Source organism: Salvelinus sp. IW2-2015, linkage group LG32 (assembly GCF_002910315.2).
Source record: "Salvelinus sp. IW2-2015 linkage group LG32, ASM291031v2, whole genome shotgun sequence".
In the NCBI taxonomy this organism is placed as follows: domain Eukaryota; kingdom Metazoa; phylum Chordata; class Actinopteri; order Salmoniformes; family Salmonidae; genus Salvelinus; species Salvelinus sp. IW2-2015.
Window position 1 is genome coordinate 17,751,703 of NC_036871.1, and position 22,273 is coordinate 17,773,975.

At 42.5% G+C, this 22,273-nt stretch overlaps 1 protein-coding gene across 7 annotated transcripts in view; it reads left to right on the plus strand.

Annotated features, from left to right (window-relative positions):
• Positions 1-22,273, plus strand: part of LOC111956822 (nuclear receptor coactivator 2) — a 79,499-nt gene that overhangs the window by 29,876 nt on the left and 27,350 nt on the right. Inside the window, exon 2 of one of the 7 annotated variants that reach the window (XM_070436772.1) lies at positions 21,751-21,830. The exons of the other annotated variants lie outside the window; for them this stretch is intronic. The gene's annotated coding sequence lies outside the window, so the exon portion shown is untranslated. The remainder of the gene's footprint in view (positions 1-21,750; positions 21,831-22,273) is intronic. 7 annotated transcript variants of the gene reach the window in all.

Genomic DNA, 22,273 nt, shown 5'->3' on the forward strand with positions numbered 1-22,273 from the left:
CCTTTTCTCACAATGAGCGCCAAGCCTACCCCTTTCACCTCAATACCAAGCCTGCCCTTTTCTCAATACAGCTGCCCTTATCCTCAATACCAGCCTGCCCTTTTCTCAATACCAGCATGCCGCTTTTCTCAATACAGCCTGCCCCTTTCCATCAATACCAGCCTGCCCTTTTTCCTCAATACCAGCCTGCCCTTTTCTCAATACCAGCCTGCCCTTTCCCCTCATACCACCTGCCCTTTTCTCAATACCAACCTGCCCTTTTTCTCAATACCAGCCTGCCTATTCGCTTCAATACCAGCCTGCCCTTTCCTCAATAACCTAGCCTGTCCTCTTTCCTCCAACATATCTCAGCCTGCCCTTAATTCTCATATACCGACCTCTCCTTTGGTTCTTCATACTCGGAAGCCTGACCACTTTTCTCAATACCCGCTAAGCTTTCCCTAAGAAGTAAACCTGTCTGCGATATATATACATTTCGCACATACACAAGCCAAGCGCCTATATGTCTTATATATCAGATTATTATACCAGCCTGCGGTCCTCGTTAATATTTTAATAATTACTCTAAATACCAAATCATGCGCATAGACCTCATTGTCTCTCTACTATGACACCCCAGAAGACAGCATGAAGCTCCCTTTTGTCCCTCCACACATAAAGCGCCATCTTAGCTCTTAAGAAAACCGGCATCTCTCCACGTTATGCTTCAGAGCGCAATGGCCAGCCACATGTCTCCTGCTGGAGTACGCTTCGAGATAGCCACAATACCAAATAGACCTTGAGTTGTGAGCCCTTTCCCAATTACGCGACCTTCCTATATGCACATAAGCTATGAGAGAACGCAGCCCTAATACGGAGTCACTTATATCCGCTGTCATATCTCACTAACAAATAACCGATACGGGCGAGACACCTATAATTGCGTCCAAATTACACTAGCCTTGTCCCATGTAAATGCCATCAATCATATCCACTGTCCTAGTTACCGACCCTATATTTTTCATCGCACTATGAGACTGAAGACAAAGTCACTGCCCATTTCCTCCACACAATCCTTATTGGAGCCTGGCCCTTTTCTCAAAATACCAGCCTGCCACGCCTTTGGTCACGCATACAAAATAAACCGAGCTCTGCCCTGTCTTATATCAATAAACCAAAGCCTTGTCCCTTTCCTTCGGAAGTACCAGCCTGCTTTCCTCAATAACCAGCCTTCCCTTTCCCTCAATACCCAAGTGGAAAGGACCTGCCCTTTTCTCAATACCTCAGCGGCTGCCCTTTTCCCACACTCATATAACCTAGCCTTTCCCTTTTCCTCAATACCGGGAGCCTATCCCTTTCTCAGAGTACCAGCTGCCTTTTCTCATACCAGCCTGCCCTTTTCCTCAATACCAAGCCTGCTTTCCTCACAATACCAGCCTGCCCTTTCCCCATCAATACAGCCTTCTTTCCTCCAAATCACCAGTCCTTCCCGTTTTGCGCCTCCAATACCACGAGCTTGCCTCTTTTTCCTCAATAACCACAGCCGTCACCTTTTCTTCAATACCAGGACCTGCCATTATTTACCAAATTACCTCCCAGCTCTTGCCTCCCACTTGGTTCAGCTACAATATCTGAGCCTGCCGATCCTCACTATCCGAGCCTTTCCCTTATCCTCAATACCGCCTTACCCTTTCCTCAAATACCAGCTTTCGCCACTTACTTGCCTCAATACCAAAGCCTTCTTCTCTTGTGTCCTCAACTCAATTTAAGCCTCGGAGCCGTTCTGATTATATGGTCACTTCAGATACCACAAGGTCTATTTCTTACTCTTCTCTATAACCTCAGCCTTGGCGCCCTTTCCACATTGCTCAACTAGACAGAGCCTGTCCATGTTCCTCAAACCAGCCTGCCCCTGTCTATTCTCATCTCCCTGCCTGCTGCCTTAATTCTTCAATTTGGCGCTGCCTGCCTTGCATCACCGTCAATATCCATTAAACGACTACTGACTTATTGCTCTCATACCAGTAGAAATTAGCCTTGTCAACCTTTATCAATTCACACTAACTCATGCCTTCGCACGCTGCAAAGAATCACCTCAATGTTATAGGCCTTTCCCTACTACTGAATCCATAGTCACAATGTTATGGTCGATCTGACCCCACTTCGGGTACATCAAAAGACACAACAGCCTAAGCTGCATGAAATGTAGCTCGCAACATACATACCAACACATACAAGTAGATGACACATACACATATTCCATTATACAATGACCAGACCGGAACAGTTCAGTTTGATATTTCCCTATTGTTTTCGAGTCACTTATAACCACATGATAAGAATGCAGGACATGGACCTGTATTCTATGTTACTATTCTAGCCTATTGTATTCCATCTACAATGACCAGACAGCGACAAGCATTTTTATGAATTAGTTCTACCATGTTCCATCTACAATGAACCAGACTGGACATGTTCTAGAATATTCATCTATGTTTTCCATACTAACATATGACCAGCTACATAGAGTACATTTCTAGACATTCTCTACGTTCCATCTACAATGACCAGACAGGAACACGAATCCTAAGACATTTCACGTGCCCATGTTTCCATCTACAGACAGACACAGACAAGGTGTAGCAGGTATCTAGACATGCCCATATAAATTTCCAGTCTCAATGTACCGAGACGGACAGTTCTAGACCACTTTCTCTATGATTCCATTCTATACAATTGAACAGAAAGACAGGTGACAGATTCTAAGACATTTAACTCTATTGTTCCACTTTACAATGACGCAGCACACACACAGCAGACAGAGTTCAGACATTTGAAACATCCATGCTTCACATCTACATGAACCAACACGGAACCTGTTTCAGAATTTATTTTAATACAAAATGGTTCCACTACCAAATAGACCCTAGACAGGGCACGCTTTTTAGAGATATCCCTTCAATATGTTCCATATCTATCAATGTATCAGAACTGGAACAGTTCCCACATCAGCACTCTATCTCAAGGTTACCCAGAATGTCATAACAAATAAATAGAGCCAGAACACACACTAGACACAATGCCTTTATAGATGATCAATTTCTATCTTCTCCATGTCCCATCATACAAAGTTAGAAAACCTAGTAACTGTTATCAGTTATCTAGAATATGGCCTTCTATATGTTCCATCTAACAATGACCAGCTCGAGGATCAGTATGATTCTTAGCACATTCTCACTAATGATTCCATCTACAATCGACACGATCAACAGCACAGTGATGTTCTAGAGCATTAGATCTCATCTAATTGCCAAATCCTACGAAGATACGCAGACAGGACCAGCTTATAGTACAAATCTTAATGTGTCGCGATCTGTAACAATGACTCAGACGAAGACTAGTACTGATCAATTCCTTTATGTTCCAATCTTCCTATCAAATCGACACTTAAGAACCAGCAACCAAGTGCACTATGAGAGTTCTTGGTGCAACTTCATCACACAGATGGACCTCAGAGACTGGAACAGTTCTATGACTTCTCAATGTTCATCCTACATGACCAAGACTGGACACTGTATCTCAGGAGCATATATCTCATCCATGGTTTACCAGTCTTTATACATGAACTACAGACGTGGCAACAAGTTCTAGCATTATCTTAGCATGGTGTGCAAATCTACAATGACACAGACTGGCACAGATTACTAGACTATTCACGGCACGCATAGTCTCCAATCGAGTCTGGAATGAAAAAGCCAGCTATATACACTTGATATCCACGTAATAGGTGGTATCACTGATAGGACCTCGTAGAAGAATAGATTCACACCTGACGGATAAAATAGTCCAGAGACTCACGAATTGTTCAAAACTGAGGTTAAATAGCAGTAGTCCGGATAACTGATACTTGAATAGTCCATGGGAAATCTGATGAGGGAGTAATATTTAACATGTGCTAAACACATCTATGATTGATGTGTGCACTAGGTCTCATTGAGCGTTGCAAACACCAGGTAACCCAGCAGATCTACTGAGGCGCGCTGGAGTTGAGTTGCGATGGAACTGAGCGCGAAGAGAGTCCCAACCGCTCAGCCGTGCGATGGAACGACTCCTCACAGTCACATATCGTGAGGAGTGCGTGCTCTCGAACGTTACTCGCACTCTGATTTGGATAGATTCGCTGGAACTCGTCACGAGTTGTAGTCTCGAGTGAGGAGGCTGAGGATAGTCTGCGTCGTCTGATGGAATCGTGTCGCTGACATTCACAGTAGAATCGTGAGGATGTCAGAGACTCTCTCCCTGATGGAATCCTGACAGCTCGACATGGTATCGTGAGAGGTTACGAACTCTCCTGGATTGGAATCCTACATTTTCCCACTATCGTGGAGGTTAGAACTCTCCCCGCTGATGGAATCCTCGACAGTCAAACAGTATCGTGAGAGTTAGAATCTCCCTGATGGAATACTGACATTCACAAGTATCAGTAGGGTTAAACTCTCACTGATGGAATCCTGACATTCACAGTATGTGAGGGTTTAGAAACTCTCCCTGATGGACATCCTGACATTCCAGATCGTGAGGGTTAGAAACTCTCACTGATGGAATCCCTGACAGTCACAAACGGAGAGTTAGAAACTCTCCTGATGGAATCACTGAGCAGTCACAGAATCGTGAGAGTTAGAAACTCTCCCTGATGGAATCCTGACAGTCATAAAGTATCAGTGAGGATTAGAAACCTCTCCTGATATGGAATCCTGACATTCACAGTATCGTGAGGATTAGAACTCTCCCTGATGGAATCCTGAAGTCACAGTATCAGAGTGAGGATTACGAAACTCTCCCATGATGGAATCCTGACAGTCCAGTATCGTGAGGGTTAGAAACTCTCCCTGAATAGGAATTCCAGACATCAACGAGAATCGTGAGAATTAAGCACTCTGTAAGACCCCTGTTTGTTTAACTAACGTAGTCCTGCTCTGCACCAGCAATTTTTCAGCCTTAGCGTTTATTTTCCAAAGGGTACAGAGAAGTTCTTGTGGGTAAGATCTGAGCCCCAACAGAGTAGCCTGGGGAGGGTTTCTTCCTCACAGATCAGAGAGATCAACAGAAAGAATGCTATTGGCTTGATATAGAATAAATCGACAGTATAAAAAATGTGGAATGCTGCAGGACACAATGAGCAGAGGATATCTGATGCAGAGGCAAGGGGGGATGGTAGACAGTGGTAGTCAAAAGCACCCATGCTAGGTCTACTAAACTAATATCACGGAAATAACTAAATGGGTTTGGAACTAACGCTCAAACAGAACCTAGGTCTGATCCTGTAGGTTCTTTAGTTGAGAATGTATGCATTCAAGTAGATTCTGAATTGTAAAGACATAAGACGTAGGTTGGTATCCACCTGGTCTGAACGATAATACCATGACACGTGTTTCGTCAAGCACTGATTGTTGTCCTCAGACTCTTAAACCCAAAAAGGAGAACGAACAGATCCGTTTTGTGAATTAGATACTCAAAGAGCTGGCCGGACAATTCAAACTAGTAAACTTACTAACTACATTTCCCAGGCCATGAATGCATTTGTTTCGGAAAAAAATGTTCTTTTTATTAAAGTGTTCTAGAACAGTTATTAAAGTTTAGACTCCCCTTCTCACTCCAATGCCCCTTACATACAGTATACTATTATAACAAGTGAGTGCAATTCATAGAGGAGAGAAACACATACTCAAATTGTAAGCATCCCGTTGATAGTCCACCTATGAAATATTAGTGAACAAATGTTTTTTGGATTAAACAATAGGAACTAACCACAAATAGGGAAACGTCTTAAAGGAGCTCACCAAGAAACAACACAACAAAACGGGAACATGACCAACCTCACTGACGTCTCTAAGGGGCGTCTAAAGAACAATTTTTTGTTTGTAAGGGTACATTCTGTTAAACGGTAATATAAACAACAGTGTAAAATATAGATAAATCCAATCCAATCAACCACAGCTTAACTCTTACATTAAGATGGCTCGTAAAACTGTCAATAACTTATTGTAATTAGTTACAATATATAAATTTAAGTAAGTGGCAATAGTAATGGGAAATTGAGATGGTCTTAATCATGAAGAACAGCCCTAAATTCGTTCATCTCCATGCAATGCTATTAAAAGGCAATTAACGGAAGCAATGTATGGACAGACCTTTAAAGACGCACTTATGAAAGTGTTACCCAAATTCAATCAAATGAAATGTTATTGGTCAACATTAACACATGTTAGCAGATGTTAATGCGAGTGTAGCGTAAATGCTATGTACGTTCTGGGTACATACGGTATACCAATGTGCAGAAAAGTGTAGTGTTGTAATTGAGCAGAAGCTACAAGTCTACTTCTGACAATGCAGAAACAACAACGGACCTCATGCTATTCCCAAGATGGTAGTATTAGTGAAGACGCTACTATGGGGATACAATGGGAATTGTCCATTGGAGAATGCCTTGTGTGTGTAATATGTGTGTTGTGGCATCTGTTAATCATTCCTTTCTGTGCAGCTGAAAGGGATAATAGAATGTCCACTTTCACGCTGCAAAGTGAAATATTTTAATACTATATTGTGCTTAAGACAAAGAAGTATCCTGTGGGACCAAATGACGTACAGAGAAAGCACAGTTCATTTTTCTGCTTATTTTCATACTTTGCATTGGCGTCAGCACAAAGTCCTGTGGTTCATGTTGAAGCCTGGGTGCATATCAGGGCAACCCCTAGAAGTGCTACCAATGCCAAAGTGGAAACATTCCACATAGGTAGATGATAATCTACTTGGCCCTTATAATGCACAACATAAGTAACTTATATCATCGATGTCATTAACAAATGTAATTTGTATTAAAATGCTGGTTACAAAAGGAACGTAGTAGGTCTGTGCGTGCTGAGTGCAGCAGAGTCAGGCGCAGGACACGCAAGAGATGAGTAAAGCCACAAAGGAACTTTTAACTCAAATATTCCATTAACATGTCCGTAATAACCGAGCTCACAGTAAACGGACCGAACATAACATAAAACATCACGCACAAAAACCATGGGGAAAAACAGAGGGTTAAATTAATGAACATGTAATTGGGGAATTGAAACCACGGTGTGTAAAACAAAGACCAAAACAAATGGAAAAAATGAAAAGGTGGATAGGCGACGCAAGAAGGCCGGTGACAGTCGAACCGCCGACCGTCGCCCGAACAAGGGAGGAGGGACCCTTCAGACTTCGTGAAGATATCTGAAGGAACACTTCATTCTACGTGTTTGCGTATGACATGACTACAATAGTTAATTCCTGTACGGCACCTTTTAATTTACTTTCTATTAAAGTACGAAATATTATTTTGTCCATTCTGTCAATTACCTAATTATGTTGACCATTTTGTCATTACTATAGTACTATTATGTTTACCATTCTGGTCATTATAACAGTACCTTTATGTTGACCATTCTGTCAATTACCTAATAATTTCAATGTTTAACCATCTGTCATTACTATAGTACCATCATTGGTTTTAATAAGACACATAGTCAACCTTACACACATAACTGACACACACACTATCCACAGACATGCCACAACAAAGGACTTTCAATAGTCCCAGTACAGAAACAATTAAAGATATAACAGTATTAATATCCCAAGAGCCCATGAGTGCATGGAAGCTCCCGTCATCTCATCCAGAGCAACCTGGTTTCCCTCCCCCAAAAGCAACACTACAAATATGTTCACGCACAATACCTCTCCCCCATGTGAACCTACTATGTCGTGTGTATGTAACTGAACATGTATGTGGAACTGAGATAGAATGCACACCATAACAGACTACATGTTAAACGTTATTAAATAAGATGGAAATACAAGTATTTTGTCTGTGATGTCTTTTCGTTATGTGTCCGGACCAGTAAAGAACCAGGTGTTCTGGGCGAACTGTGTGAAGCGTCTCCGTAGCCGATGTGAGTAAAGACCTTTAAAAGGTCAAGCGTTCACAAGGCCGCGGGCTCAGGATTAATTAACAGACGTGTACTCCCGAGCATGCGCTGACAAAAACTGGCAATGATGTTTCAACTGAATTTTTCACCTGTCCCCATGACACTAAAGTCTGTAATACAAACAATGTTTTCAAAGCAGACCAACCAGGTAACCTTCCTAAATGACTACGACGGGTAGCACTCACGTCTTACGCCATGAAATGCTTTGAAAGGCATGGTCATGAGCTCACATAACACCATCAACCCAGAAACACTGAGAACCCACAACATCCAATTTGCATACGCCCTAACAGATACACCAGATTGATGCAATCTCTATTGCACTCCACACTGCCCTTTCAACACCTGGAACAAAAGGAACACCTATGTGAGAAATACTGTTCATTGACTACAGCTCAGCGTTCAACCACACCATAAGTCCACATCAAAGCTCAATCACTAAGCTAAAGGACCCTGGAACTAAAAACCCGAATCCCTCTGCAACGATCACTGGACTTCCTAACAGTTTCACCCCCAGGTGGGTAATGGGTAGGAACCACATCTGCCAGGCTGATCCATCAACAGGCAATGATCCACCACTCAGGGGTGCTGCTCAGTCCCTCTTGCAACTCCCTGTTCACCATGATGGCCGTAGCCAAGCACGAACTACAACATACAATCATAAGTATTGCCCGACGACACACACAGTGGTAACAACGACAGGAGGGAGGTCCAGAGAGCCTGGCAGTTCTGGTGTCAGGATAAACCTCTCGCTCAACGTGAATCAAGACAAAAGAGATGATCGTGTATAACAGCAAAAGGAGGGCCTAGACGCCCATTCTCATTGACTCAAAGATTTATATTGGTCCTCAGATCCGTCCAAAAAGTTCTAGCAGCTGCACCCATCAAGAGCATCCTGACTGGTTGCTTCGCTGCCTGGTATGGGCAACTGCTCAAGCCTCTGACCGCAAGCCAACCTACAGAGGGTAGTGCATACGGCCCAGTACATCACTGGGCCAAGCTCCTGCTGAGCCAGGACTCTATACCAAGGCGGTGGTCAGAGGAGGCCCTAGAATTGCCAAAGACTCAGCCACCCTCGTCATAAACTGTTCTTCCTACTACCGGCATGGCAAATGGTAACTGACGCGCTATGTCTAGGTCCTAAAGGCTTCTTACACAGCATCTAATGAGTATGTGATACTCGACAGAGATATAATATTTTCTGGGTGATTTAAATATTGACTGGGCTATCATCAAGCTGCCCACTCAGTAAAAAACTTCAAAAACTGTAACAGTGCCTGCAACTGGGATCAGGTTGGTCAAGTTCAACTACCAACAGCGGTAGTACTACTAGAACAGCAACGGGTTAATTTGGAGAAAATCATTGCAACATGTAGTTGAAATACACTATCTCTTACTAAGTTGCATAGGGATAGATTATGTGGCTTTTATGTTAAGAGAGTCAGGACTCACAATACATTGGATGGTAGTGACTCAACAATATAGTAAGCCATTTTCTCGACCAAAAACCAAACAGATACTCACCTAAAAGCTGGGCCTAAATTTGGCATAAGAGGTACATAACAAGAGTGTTTTGATTATGATCATTTTTTGAGATAGTGGAGAGATAACTTCTGCTGGTCTGATGTGTTGTGTAATGTGAAACAGAGAAAAGCGAGATGGCTCGCCACTCAGACACATTTATCTGAATATATGAGGTACTCTTCCGATTATACGAATATAAGGCGTTAACACAACCATTAAGAAAGAGTGGTACGTAAAAAAAACTAGTGTTAAATGGGTCCCCTTGGACTGTCTGAATGAGTAGAACTATTTTAGCGAATGTATGGTTGAGAAAGGATGAAGTGCATAAAGGAGAATGCAATTAAGTATTTGCTCTAACTGTATGTTGGCACTGACGGCTAAATTAAGAATTATGTGACTAAACAAAAGAGGAAATAGAGATAAAGAAACTACACTATGAATAGCGAGGACTAATAAAATAGTACAAATTAAGTAGAACAGCTAATTAAAGCTTGGTGCGCCTTATAATGAATATATTATGAAAAAAATCCAACTCCGCTCCTTCCAATTCATTGAATCAGATGGCTTATTCATCACAAAACTCACTGATATTGCCAATACTTTAATGACTTTTTCAAATTGGCAAGATTAAGCAAACTTCGGGGATGACATGCCCAGAAACAAACGTGACACTACAAATCAAAGTATATGGGACCAAATAATGAAAAGACAAAATTTGTACTTTTGAATTCTGTAAAGTCAGTGTGGAAAGAGGTGAAAAAATTGTTGTTGTCTATCAACAATGACAAGCACCGGGGTTTGACAATCTGATGGAAAAATTATGAGGATATTATCAGACGATGTTGCCTCTCCACTTCACCACATCTAAATGGAGACTTTTATTCTCCCTCACCAACTGTAAACATCTGCTTATCGAGCAGTGCGAGCGACGATCGATGCACGATGTGATGACGATCTGGGCACTACATATGTCATCTCTTGTTAAACTGCGCTACTCAGGGACTCTCCAATTTACCCCTACCTCATCTCGCAGACCAGTCTAGAGGTCGGGGTTTTATTGTATTTACTTTTTCTGTCTCTTTTGGCACACGCAGTATCTCGCATTACTTGCCTCAATCGAATTCATCGATGATTTATCCACTTTCACCAGTGTTCACACTAAATCTGCTAAATTGTAGTCTATCTCCAACCTCCAAGAGGGAGGACCTGAAATTAGATAGCAGTACCTCCACTAGCCTTTATGCACAGAACTCACAAATGATAAGATAGCTACTAATTTGTATGTCTGTTTTACCTATACTGTGGTTTATCTTTGCGACATGTTATTATGGAGATTTACATCCACCATGTGAAAAACAACCTCTGTGGTGTCTGTCTGGTACACAGCTTGACTTTCACTAAGTTCTATCGTTTGAGGTCGGGCAGTCTGTAAAGAGTGGAGAGAATAATGTTCTCATAACTCAGCCTACTGTTAATATAATAGGTGATACAAAGAAAGAAAAGATCTATACAACTATTTAAGCTTTTAAGTCTATCGAATATGCGTAGTGACCCTCAGGGGGAGCTAGAGGTCATTTCCCGCTACTCCAGTGTTAACCCTTTACTGGCTTCAAATAACCAACCATGCCATCAAACCCCCTCTTACAGCCCCTTAGATAAAGTATCTGTAAAATAATTTGGTGTTTGACCAGGATACAATGCTTAGTGTTACCAGATAACAATTGAACAACTCGAGGATTATGATTATTCAAGAGCATGCATGTATAGGAAAAGAACAGACTGTTCTAAACAAGAGCGGACACACAAGCACGTATAGCAAATAAAAATGATAGCTGAGATGAGGTGGCTGGAAGAAGAATATGGTGCTGTATTAAAATCGATTCGTGGCACACTGAGGAGTCACTTGATTAGCTTGAGAGTGAGTCAGGGCGTTTTGACATTATTGATCATTGCAGTCTTGCTGCATATGGAAAAACGTATGTGTTTATAGCTTTACACATCCCTGCTATGAAATGTGGATAAACAGAGTTAACCTGTTTAACAGAACACAGAGGGTGTTTCTTTAATGGAAGCCTCTTCCAACATTAATCCCAGGTAGAAATCAGGAATTCCCCACGGCAGCTGTTTAATGCCCCATTGCTTTTTTCAATTTTTGGGACCCACCTTTAGAAAGTATAAAAGGCCCCCAGCGTGTCTTTGTATCAAACTATACACGTCAGCTACTACAGTGACTAAATGTACTGCAACACGCAACCAAAAGATGCCAGTTACTTTCAGAAGGTGGGTGGCAAGCGAATAAGTGGCTCGGCTCAAATATTTTCTAAAACTACACACTGATTGGCACAGTTTGTGGGAACATTAAACACTGCAACTAAACGCCCTATAAATCATCCAACTACACATCCTTGTTATGTCTAAAATATTATATTTGCGCAATTGAGTAGCATCTTGGTTTGACGCGTGACTATAACTGCTGTTGGAGTAACCCTAAGATGAGTACAAACTTGTCAATGGTCAACAACATTTGATTGCATGAGAGAGGCATTAATTAATGAGAGGAGTGAGAGGTCCTAAATAGTGAGCTCTCTTTTAACAACAACTATCACAAGGCAGGTCCTTACAGGCCTCTTAGGTGGTGTAGGGCCGGCTGCATTAAACAATCACTATCCACACAGCAAGGTCCTACAAGGCCCTAGTTTGTTCTACCTCTTAAACAGCCACATACTTCAAGGACAGGTTCGCTTATTTATCGGCGCGCCCTCACCTTTATATCTACCTTCTATAACACATTAGTCAAAGCGAATGTGCTGTTACAGCGAGTCACCTTGACCACTGGTAGCGCTAGTATTGCTATCCTCGCTGAAGGTCTCTTTGAAACAACCCACTCTCTAGTCAACCAAGGCATCGAGTAACTCTTTAGAGGGAACGACTAAAAGCTATCTACATTCTTAATTAACACTCTACGACAGTTTGCTAGCGCATCGCTTACAGGCCCTTATGTATTCTGAGCACACTCCTATCAACATCCACTAATCAAACTCAACGTGACAGGAGTCTCTACGCGAGGCGCGCCGATGAAGAAGACCCCATAGCCTCTCAGAACGCAGTCTCACTTTCGTCTGAACAAACATCTCAACGCAGGTACCAGGCCCTAGTTGTTCCTTCAACCCTGTGTGCGTTACAACACATATCATAGTGTCAAGGCTCTACGGAGGCGTCTAACTAGACAGTGTGTAGTTGGGTTTGCGACGCCAACACATGTAAAAGGCTAGCTTTTGTGCCACTTGATGCGGTACAAGAATAATACAGGTTGGTCTCAGTTTAGCTACCTACAAGATATCGTGAAACCTAGGAACAAAATGTTAGCGCGTCTGTGTTCTTCGCACTTCAAGAACTAGGTGCTCAGGGAGCGACATGCGCCAGTCATATTATCAATCACATATTGTTTGCGCGCGAACCACTCTAACTGAGCGCTGGATTATGGCGAGTATTGGTATAGAATGTCACTTTATAGCACAACTTGGCATTTTTTTTATATTTATTGCTAGGCAACGCAGTATCTTGATCAGTGCATATGCAACATGCCTCTCGAGTCGGACTGTTGCTAAACAGACGCATTTACCATGAAGTGCCTCACATATGGACAGATACTCCATCTCCGCTGTGGAGACTTCTATGCGGAGACCACCCCGTTCAGCTGATTATCTTGCATACGGTCCTCCCATCTATTGTTGCCAGAGGTCTCTTTCTCTCACCAGTCTCAACTCGAACGCTCCAGAACCATGACTGCAGCGCGTCAGTCCGACTGACGAAGGTCATTGATCGAGATGGCGGCCCTCTCTTGCAGGTTGTTGTGGTGCCATATTCTTTCCATTTTTTAATAATGGATTTAATGGTGCTCCATGGGATGTTCAAAAATTTCTGATATTTTTTTATAACCCAATCTGTACTTCTCACAACTTTGTCCTGACCTGTTTGGAGAGCTCCTTGGTCATATGGTGCCGCTTGCTTGGCGGTGCACTTGCTTAATGGTGTTTGCAGCTCTGAGGCTTTTCAAACAGAAAGATAGATATATATATATATATATACAGTGGGGAGAAACAAGTATTTGATACACTGACGATTTTGCAGGTTTTCCTACTACAAAGCATGTAAGAGGTCTTAAATTTTTAATCATAGGTACACTTCAACTGTGAGAGACGGAATCTTAAACAAACATCCAGAAAAATCACATTGTATGACTTTTAATAATTCATTTGCATTTATTGGCATGACATAAGTATTTGATACATCAGAAAAAGCAAACTTAATATTTGGTACAGAAACCTTTGTTTCAATTACAGAGCTCATACGTTTCCTGTAGTTCTTGACCAGGTTTGCACACACTGCAGCAGGAATTTGGCCACTCCTCCATACAGAACCTTCTCCAGATCCTTCAGGTTTCGGGCTGTCGCTGGGCAATACGGACTTCAGCTCCCTCAAAGATTTCTTATTGGGTTCAGGTCTGGAGACTGGCTAGGCACTCCAGACCTTGAGATGCTTCTTACGGAGCCACTCTTAGTTGCCCTGGGCTGTGTGTTCGGGCGTTTGTCATGCTGGAAGACCCAGCCACGACCCATCGTCAATGCTCTTACTGAGGGAAGGAGGTTGTTGGCCAAGATCTCGCGATACATGGCCATCATCCTCCCCTCAATACGTGCAGTCCGTCCTGTCCCCCTTGCAGAAAAGCATCCAAAGAATGATGTTTTCACCTCCATGCTTCACTGGTTGGATGGTGTTGTGGGGTTGTACTCATCCTTCTTCTTCTCCAACACAGCGAGTGAGTTAGACCAAAAAAGCTCTATTTTTGTCTCATCAGACCAACAATGACCTTCTCCATTCCTCCTCTGGATCAATCCAGATGGTCATTGGCAAACTTCAGACGGGCATGGACATGCGTGGCTTGAAGCAGGGGACCTTGCGTGCGTGCGGATTTTAATCCATGACGGCGTTGTGTGTTACTAATGGTTTTCTTTGAGACTGTGTCCCAGCTCTCTCAGGTCATTGACCAGTCCTGCCGTGTAGTTCTTGGGCTGATTCCCTCACCTTCCTCATGATCATTGATGCCCCACGAGGTGAGAGTCTTGCATGGAGCCCCAGACCGAGGGTGATTGACCGTCATCTTGAACTTCTTCGATTTTTCTAATAATTGCGCCAACAGTTTTGCCTTCTCACCAAGCTGCTTGCCATCTGCTGTAGCCCACCCAGCCTTGTGCAGGTTACAATTTTTATCGCCTATGTCCTTACACAGCTTTCTGGTCTTGGCCATTGGTGGAGAGGTTGGAGTCTGTTTGAATTGAGGTGTGTGGACAGGTGTTCTTTTTATATCAGGTAATGAGTTCAACAGGTGCAGTTAATACAGGTAATGAGTGGAGAAGGAGGGCTTCTTTAAAGTAAACCTAACAGGGTCTTTGAGAGCGGAATTCTTAACTGGTTGGTAGGTGAGTGCAAACTCTATTTCCACATTCAAAGGCCATACTGAGCCGCGAAAATGTGAATTTAAAAAATACCAGATATAAGAAAAGCGATAACCTAAAATGCAAATTTCTTGAGAACAAGTGTGGCTGGAGTCTGAAGAACACAAACATTGGTGTTCAAAGAAACAATGCTACTGCATACACCAAACACACCACACACACACACACACAATGGCACACTGCACAAGGCAACTGCAACATTTGCACACTGCACTCGGACAGCACTTGCATCACCATGGGATTTAGTTGGGGTGTGAGTGGGGCCCTTGAAGGTGCACATCATGTATGTTTGTGAATCTTGTGAAATGTAATATTTTTTTAAACTGTATAAAATGACCTTGTCATATTTTGGGACACCCCCAGGAAGAGGTAGCCTGCTGCTTCTTCTGGCAGCGCAGCTAATGGGGATCCATAATAAATACAAATAAAAAAAAATACGCCCTCATATGGCCATAAAGACTCACCTGAAGTGTCAGCTATCAAAATGGCTACCTGGAACTATTTGCACTCGACCCCTCCATAACTTTAGCATATACTAACAGCAAAAAAAAAAAGAAGTTTCACCAGACCTTCACTTCAACCTGCGTTATATTTTTCAGCCAAACCTTAACATGTGCAAATATTTGTAATGAACATAACAGATTCAATGCAACTGAGACATAAACTGAAACAGTTCCACAGACATGTGACTAACAGTAAATGGGTAATAGATGTGTACCGCTGACAAGGGGGGGTCAAAATCAAAGTAACAGTCAGTATCTGGTGTGGCCACCAGCTGCATTAAGTGCTGCACGTGCATCTCCTCCTCATGGGACTCCTCATGGACTGCAAACCAAGATTTTCCCAGTTCCTCTGCTGTGAAATGGTACGCAAATAATCGGCAGTGTAATCAAATACTTGTTCTCCCACTCTTCCACCCAGCACACATGCAAGTTCCGCAAGTTCCCGATCCAACAGGTCGCCAGACGTGCTCAATGCCGCGAATCTTGGAAGTATCCAGGTACTTAGCTGACTTGAGCCATGGCAGAACACTGACAATTCCTTGGTCATTGCAGGCAATCACACAAACACAAACAAGCATTATGGCTCGTGGCAACATGTTGATCATGCATCCGGCATGGAGGGTGTAGGAGCTCAGGAATGAGGCGCTAGGAAGTGATACCAATGATTAGAGGTCAGGCATGTCTTACCCCTGTAACAGCACGAGTCGGTTGAGCATAATATGCCTGCAATGACACAATCACAGCACGATCTGATAGCTTGTACAACATGTGAAGGTAATTGGGTACCCACATGCACATGACCATGACGCCCTCCACCTCCACTAGAATCCCGCTCCGAGAGTACATCGCCTTTCGGTGTGATGCTCATATCTCCTGACGTTAAACGCGGACCATCACCCTTGGTGAGAAGCAAAACCGACGAGTGCGTCAGGTCGAAGAGCACTTTTTTGCCCAAGCCTTGTCTGGTCCAGACAGATGGTGGGTTTGTGCACGAGATAAGGCGACGTTAGTTGCGGTGATGTCTGGGTTGAGTGGAGAACCTGCCTTAAACATACAGGCCTACAAGCCACACTCAGTCCTATGCCTCTCTCATGCCCACATTAGACGCGACAGTCTGAGCACTGATGGAGGATACTTTTGCGCGTTTCCTTTGAAATGTATACTTCTAGAAAAGCCAGATAGTGTTAAATTATAGAGATAATGACTCTATACAAAACATAGAACCTGTCACACCAGGTTGTGATGTCCTACACACATATTTGTTATCTTGGGATCCTATGTGCGCTGGACTAGTGTTTTGATTACAACATAGACCGTTATGGTCCCGCACCACAGATCTCAGGAATGATCAGTAACTTCCAGTCCTATGTTATCATCCCTGTAGGCTGCTGAGCATTTAGGTCTGAGTCATAATGATTAGCTAACAAGAGGAAAAGAGATAGAAGAAATTATAAAAACTGACCTTTTGGTGCCACACTACTAGGATCACTAATTACCTATCGCTTGCAGGCATGGCCTTCAAGGCACGTATCACGTACGACGATGTAGCAGTGGGTATCCCCCCCTGTGCATCTTTCCTTTGAGTAGAAAGTCATATGTATAAGGCCTCCTTATAGGTGGTCCACGCTCTATAGTTTTCATACTTTGACCTAATTGTGCCCTGCCGTCTGTAGAGGCGGAGATAGTCGTTCTATTACACTTGAATAACACACCGTAGGTTGTACCAAAATCCCAACAGGTTACGTATGGGAATTTTGTTTCATTTAATTATTTTAATTTGGTTCATTGAACAAGCATGGGTATATATCTAACGCTGTCTCTACAACCCTTTACATAAAAGAACCTGTGAAGTTATTTTTGATTTTTAACGAATTAACTTCGAAAGACAGGGTCTGAAAAAGGGACGTTTCTATGTTGCTGAGTGTATTAACCTCAAATCCCTCGACTAACCTGTGACCAGCACATTGATCTGTACTGTATCCGGTACCGCCCTGTATATATGAGTAATATATCTTATTTTTATGTGCTCTTTTAACTGATTTGTTATATTTTCTATTTTCTTCTGCTGGTTTATTTATTTATCATTGAGTTATACTTCTGTTGATTTTAGTGAATACCGTTCTTCATAATTTACTGCTTATGAGTAAGACTGTAAGTTTTAATTATACTGAAGCAAATGAGGCTTGCACTGTGCGCGAGCGAGAGAGTTTCGCTATGAAGGGCTTGTAAAGGGCAAGCATTTCACTGAGATCAGCCTCTACGAGAGCTAGGTGGAATGGGTGCGCAATGTCACATGCCTTGTATATTACACATTGTCTGTAGTTTGTATCTCTCTGAGTTATTGGCGGTCGCGGAGCTAGTAAGTGCGGCCGTAGTACTCACTAGTCAAAATCAAATCAACAAAACGAAACACACCCTCCTGTCCCGGCCTGTTTACCCACAGCTTTCCACACTGCCTTGTCGGGAGTCACGAGAATGCACTCAGCTGTATAAAAGGATCTCCTCTGCATAAACACCAGAAAAGGACTCAACAGACTCTCTCTCTAGATCAGTCCATCTTTCTGAAAAGTTACATCCGTTTTAGAAATACTTCTCTCATGGCACATGTAAGGCTAAATTGGTACTAACAATGACTGCTGCGGCGAGTAGTTTTTTGCTTGATTGTTCGGAGAGAAGGGTATTCGACAATTTGTAAGAGTATATAACAATGGGGAAAAGAAAATGAGAAATGGCCAGGTTCGACGACTGGACAGAGCAATAAAGTCACATAATACTGGAACTGCATTATGAGTAGTCGCAGTGACATCGCGGGGTCGGAAACTCATCATCGGGGGCGCAAGTGACTTTCAGTGCGTTTCATGAACGCGCCTCAAGGGGGGATCTCATCCTCGCGGTGTCTACGTCCACATTCTATGCCAAAAACTCACTTTAATGAGACAAACATTTTAGCGCCCTTTCGTCTTAGACAGCGGAGAAAACAAGTTTGGTTAATTTCCTGCAATTCTACACATTTTGCCAAATGATTATCTAGAATATGAAAATAATCGGTGAGAGGTGAACACAAGCCAAAAAGGGTCACGGCACCTGGTCGGTAATTTCGGCCATAGATGTAGTATCAAAATTTAGATGCTGGCAGCACTGGACTTCATTAATCGTACACACAATCTCATCTCTCGGGAGTCAATGATGAGTGATTCTGTCCTCCAGTGGACTGACATAATGAGAGTAACAGACTATGGCACACAAATGTCAAAAAAATGCACCTTTGGTATTCTACTATTCAACTCTGAACAGTTCAATTCATTGCGAAAATTGATCATGGCCGCAGGGACTACCAATATAGGGGGTTCTGAGGCGAGCCAGATTTGGGCCGCATCCCTCGAGTACAGACTATCTCCTTGCACCGTACAGGCTAAAGTCCCAGTGTTTGTAGAGTTGTACCGAAGAACTGCAAGACCAAAGAGATATGCGGGCATTGCGCCAAAAATGGCTTTCTACGACAAAAGGTTTGCATCAGTCCAATCATTTCTAGTGGATTCTTATAAAGGAGCACAGTTGACAAACACTCGTATTCTCGTTAAGCCGTAGAGCTGAAATATTGATTCTATTCGTAAGGATTGCAGCTTCATAACTCCGTTACCATGGTTATCAGCGTTCTACAGACGTCGCAAGCCTAATCGACGGTCAAAAAAAAGAGCTCAAACAGGGGGGGCTAATGACTTTGTTTCCTAATTAACACTATAGTGGCTTTGGAATATGATGACATTGCTAAAGTAGGCACCCTATTTATTAGTCTGGTAAAAAAATTAAAAAATAAAAAAGTGTAATCAACATTATATGTAGACAGATGACAAAGTCGCCAATCTGCGAAATGTTTCATGGAGGCAGAACACATCAGTTCTTATAGAAACGAACGTCGTGAAAAACGTGCAACCAATGACCAGTGATGTTGGATTATTTGAACTGAACGCCGTAAGACCAAAACTGGTTCAAATTATAAGTCAACTAGAGTGGAACAAAACTACTTCGTACAATTTTTTTCTGTTCATAAATAATATATATATATATATACCTAGTATATTTACAATTTATGTTTGGAATGTTAAGATAAGTTTATAGTTCTGCATAATATGTGTTAAAAAGCATGTCAACATATATAGATCAGATTATATAATATATATATATAAGATACGTTCACACCAACGTGGCTGACTGGGGGACATGTAGCAGATACAGTGTCTTGCAAAAGTTGTTTTTTTTTTCTTCCTTTTGTAACATTACAACCTGTAATTTTAATAGATTTTTATTTGGATTTCATGTAATGGACATACAAAAAATGGTGAAGTGATTTTTTTAAATAGTTTTTTTTAACTTGTTTCTAAAAAATAAAAAACGGAAAAGTGGTACTTGCATATGTTATTCACCACCTTTGCTATGAAGCCCCTAAATAAGATCTGGTGCAACCAATTACCTTCACATAATTAGTTAGATTGCACACAGGTGGACTTAAATAAAGTGTCACATGATCTCTGTGTGTGTGTATATATATATTATACAGTGGGGAGAACAAGTATTTGATACACTGCCGATTTTGCAGGTTTCCTACTTACAAAGCATGTAGAGGTCTGTAATTTTATCATAGGTACACTTCAACTGTGAAGAGGGGAATCTAAAACAAAAATCCCAGAAAATCACATTGTATGATTTTTAAGTAATTAATTTGCATTTTATTGCATGACATAAGTATTTGATCACCTACCAACCAGTAAGAATTCCGGCTCTCACAGACCTGTTAGTTTTTACTTTAAGAAGCCTCCTGTTCTCCACTCATTACCTGTATTAACTGCACCTGTTTGGAACTGCATTACCTGTATAAAAGACACCTGTCCACACACTCAATCAAACAGACTCCAACCTCTCCACAATGGCCAAGACCAGAAAGCTGTGTAAGGACAATCAGGGATAAAATTGTAGACCTGCACAAGGGCTGGGATGGGCTACAGGACAATAGGCAAGCAGCTTGGTGAGAAGGCAACAACTGTTGGCGCAATTATTAGAAAATGGAAGAAGTTCAAGATGACGGTCAAATCACCCTCGGTCTGGGGCTCCATGCAAGTCTCACCTCGTGGGGCATCAATGATCATGAGGAAGGTGAGGGATCAGCCCAGAACTACACGGCAGGACCTGGTCAATGACCTGAAGAGAGCTGGGACCACAGTCTCAAAGAAACCATTAGTAACACACAACGCCGTCATGGATTAAAATCCTGCAGCGCACGCAAGTCCCCCTGCTCAACAGCGCATGTCCAGGCCCGTCTGAGTTTGCCAATGACCATCTGGATGATCCAGAGGAGGAATGGGAGAAGGTCATGTGGTCTGATGAGACAAAAATAGAGCTTTTTGGTCTAAACTCCACTCGCTGTGTTTGGAGGAAGAAGAAGGATGAGTACAACCCCAAGAACACCATCCCAACCGTGAAGCATGGAGGTGAAAAACATCTTCTTTGGGGATGCTTTTCTGCAAAGGGGACAGGACGACTGCACCGTATTGAGGGGAGGATGGATGGGGCCATGTATCGCGAGATCTTGGCCAACAACCTCCTTCCCTCAGTAAGAGCATTGACGATGGGTCGTGGCTGGGTCTTCCAGCATGACAACGACCCGAAACACACAGCCAGGGCAACTAAGGAGTGGCTCCGTAAGAAGCATCTCAAGGTCCTGGAGTGGCCTAGCCCAGTCTCCAGACCTGAACCCAATAGAAATATCTTTGGAGGGAGCTGAAAGTCCGTATTGCCCAGCGACAGCCCCGAAAACTGAAGGATCCGGAGAAGGTCTGTATGGAGGAGTGGGGCCAAAATTCCTGCTGGCAGTGTGTGCAAACCTTGGTCAAGAACTACAGGAAACGTATGGCTCTGTAATGTGCAAACAAAGGTTTCGTGTACCAAATATTAAGTTCGTGCTTTTCTGATGTATCAAATACTTATGTCCATGCAATAGAAAATGCAAAATGAATTACTTAAAAAGTCATACAATGTGATTTTCTGGATGTTTGTTTAAGATTCCGTCTCTCACAGTTGAAGTGTACCTATGATAAAAAATTACAGACCTCTACATGCTTTGTAAGTAGGAAAACCTGCAAAATCGTCAGTGTATCAAATACTTGTTCTCCCCACTGTATATATATATATATATATCTATCTTTCTGTTTTGAAAAGCCTCAGAGTCTGCAACACCATTAAGCAAGTGGCACCGCCAAGCAAGCGGCACCATGATGACCAAGGAGCTCTCCAAACAGGTCAGGGACAAAGTTGTGGAGAAGTACAGATTTGGGTTATAAAAAAATATCAGAAATTTTGAACATCCCATGGAGCACCATTAAATCCATTATAAAAAATGGAAAGAATATGGCACCACAACAAACCTGCCAAGAGAGGGCCGCCCACCAAAACTCACGGACCAGGCAAGGAGGGCATTAATCAGAGAGGCAACAAAGAGACCTAAGATAACTCTGAAGGAGCTGCAAAGCTCCACAGCGGAGATTGGAGTATCTGTCCATATGAGCACTTTTAAGCCGTACACTCCACAGAGCTGGGCTTTACAGAAGAGTGGCCAGAAAAAAGCCATTGCTTAAAGAAAAAAATCAGCAAACACGTTTGGTGTTCGCCAAAAGGCATGTGAGAGACTCCCCAAACATATGGAAGAAGGTACTCTGGTCAGATGAGACTAAAATGTATATTT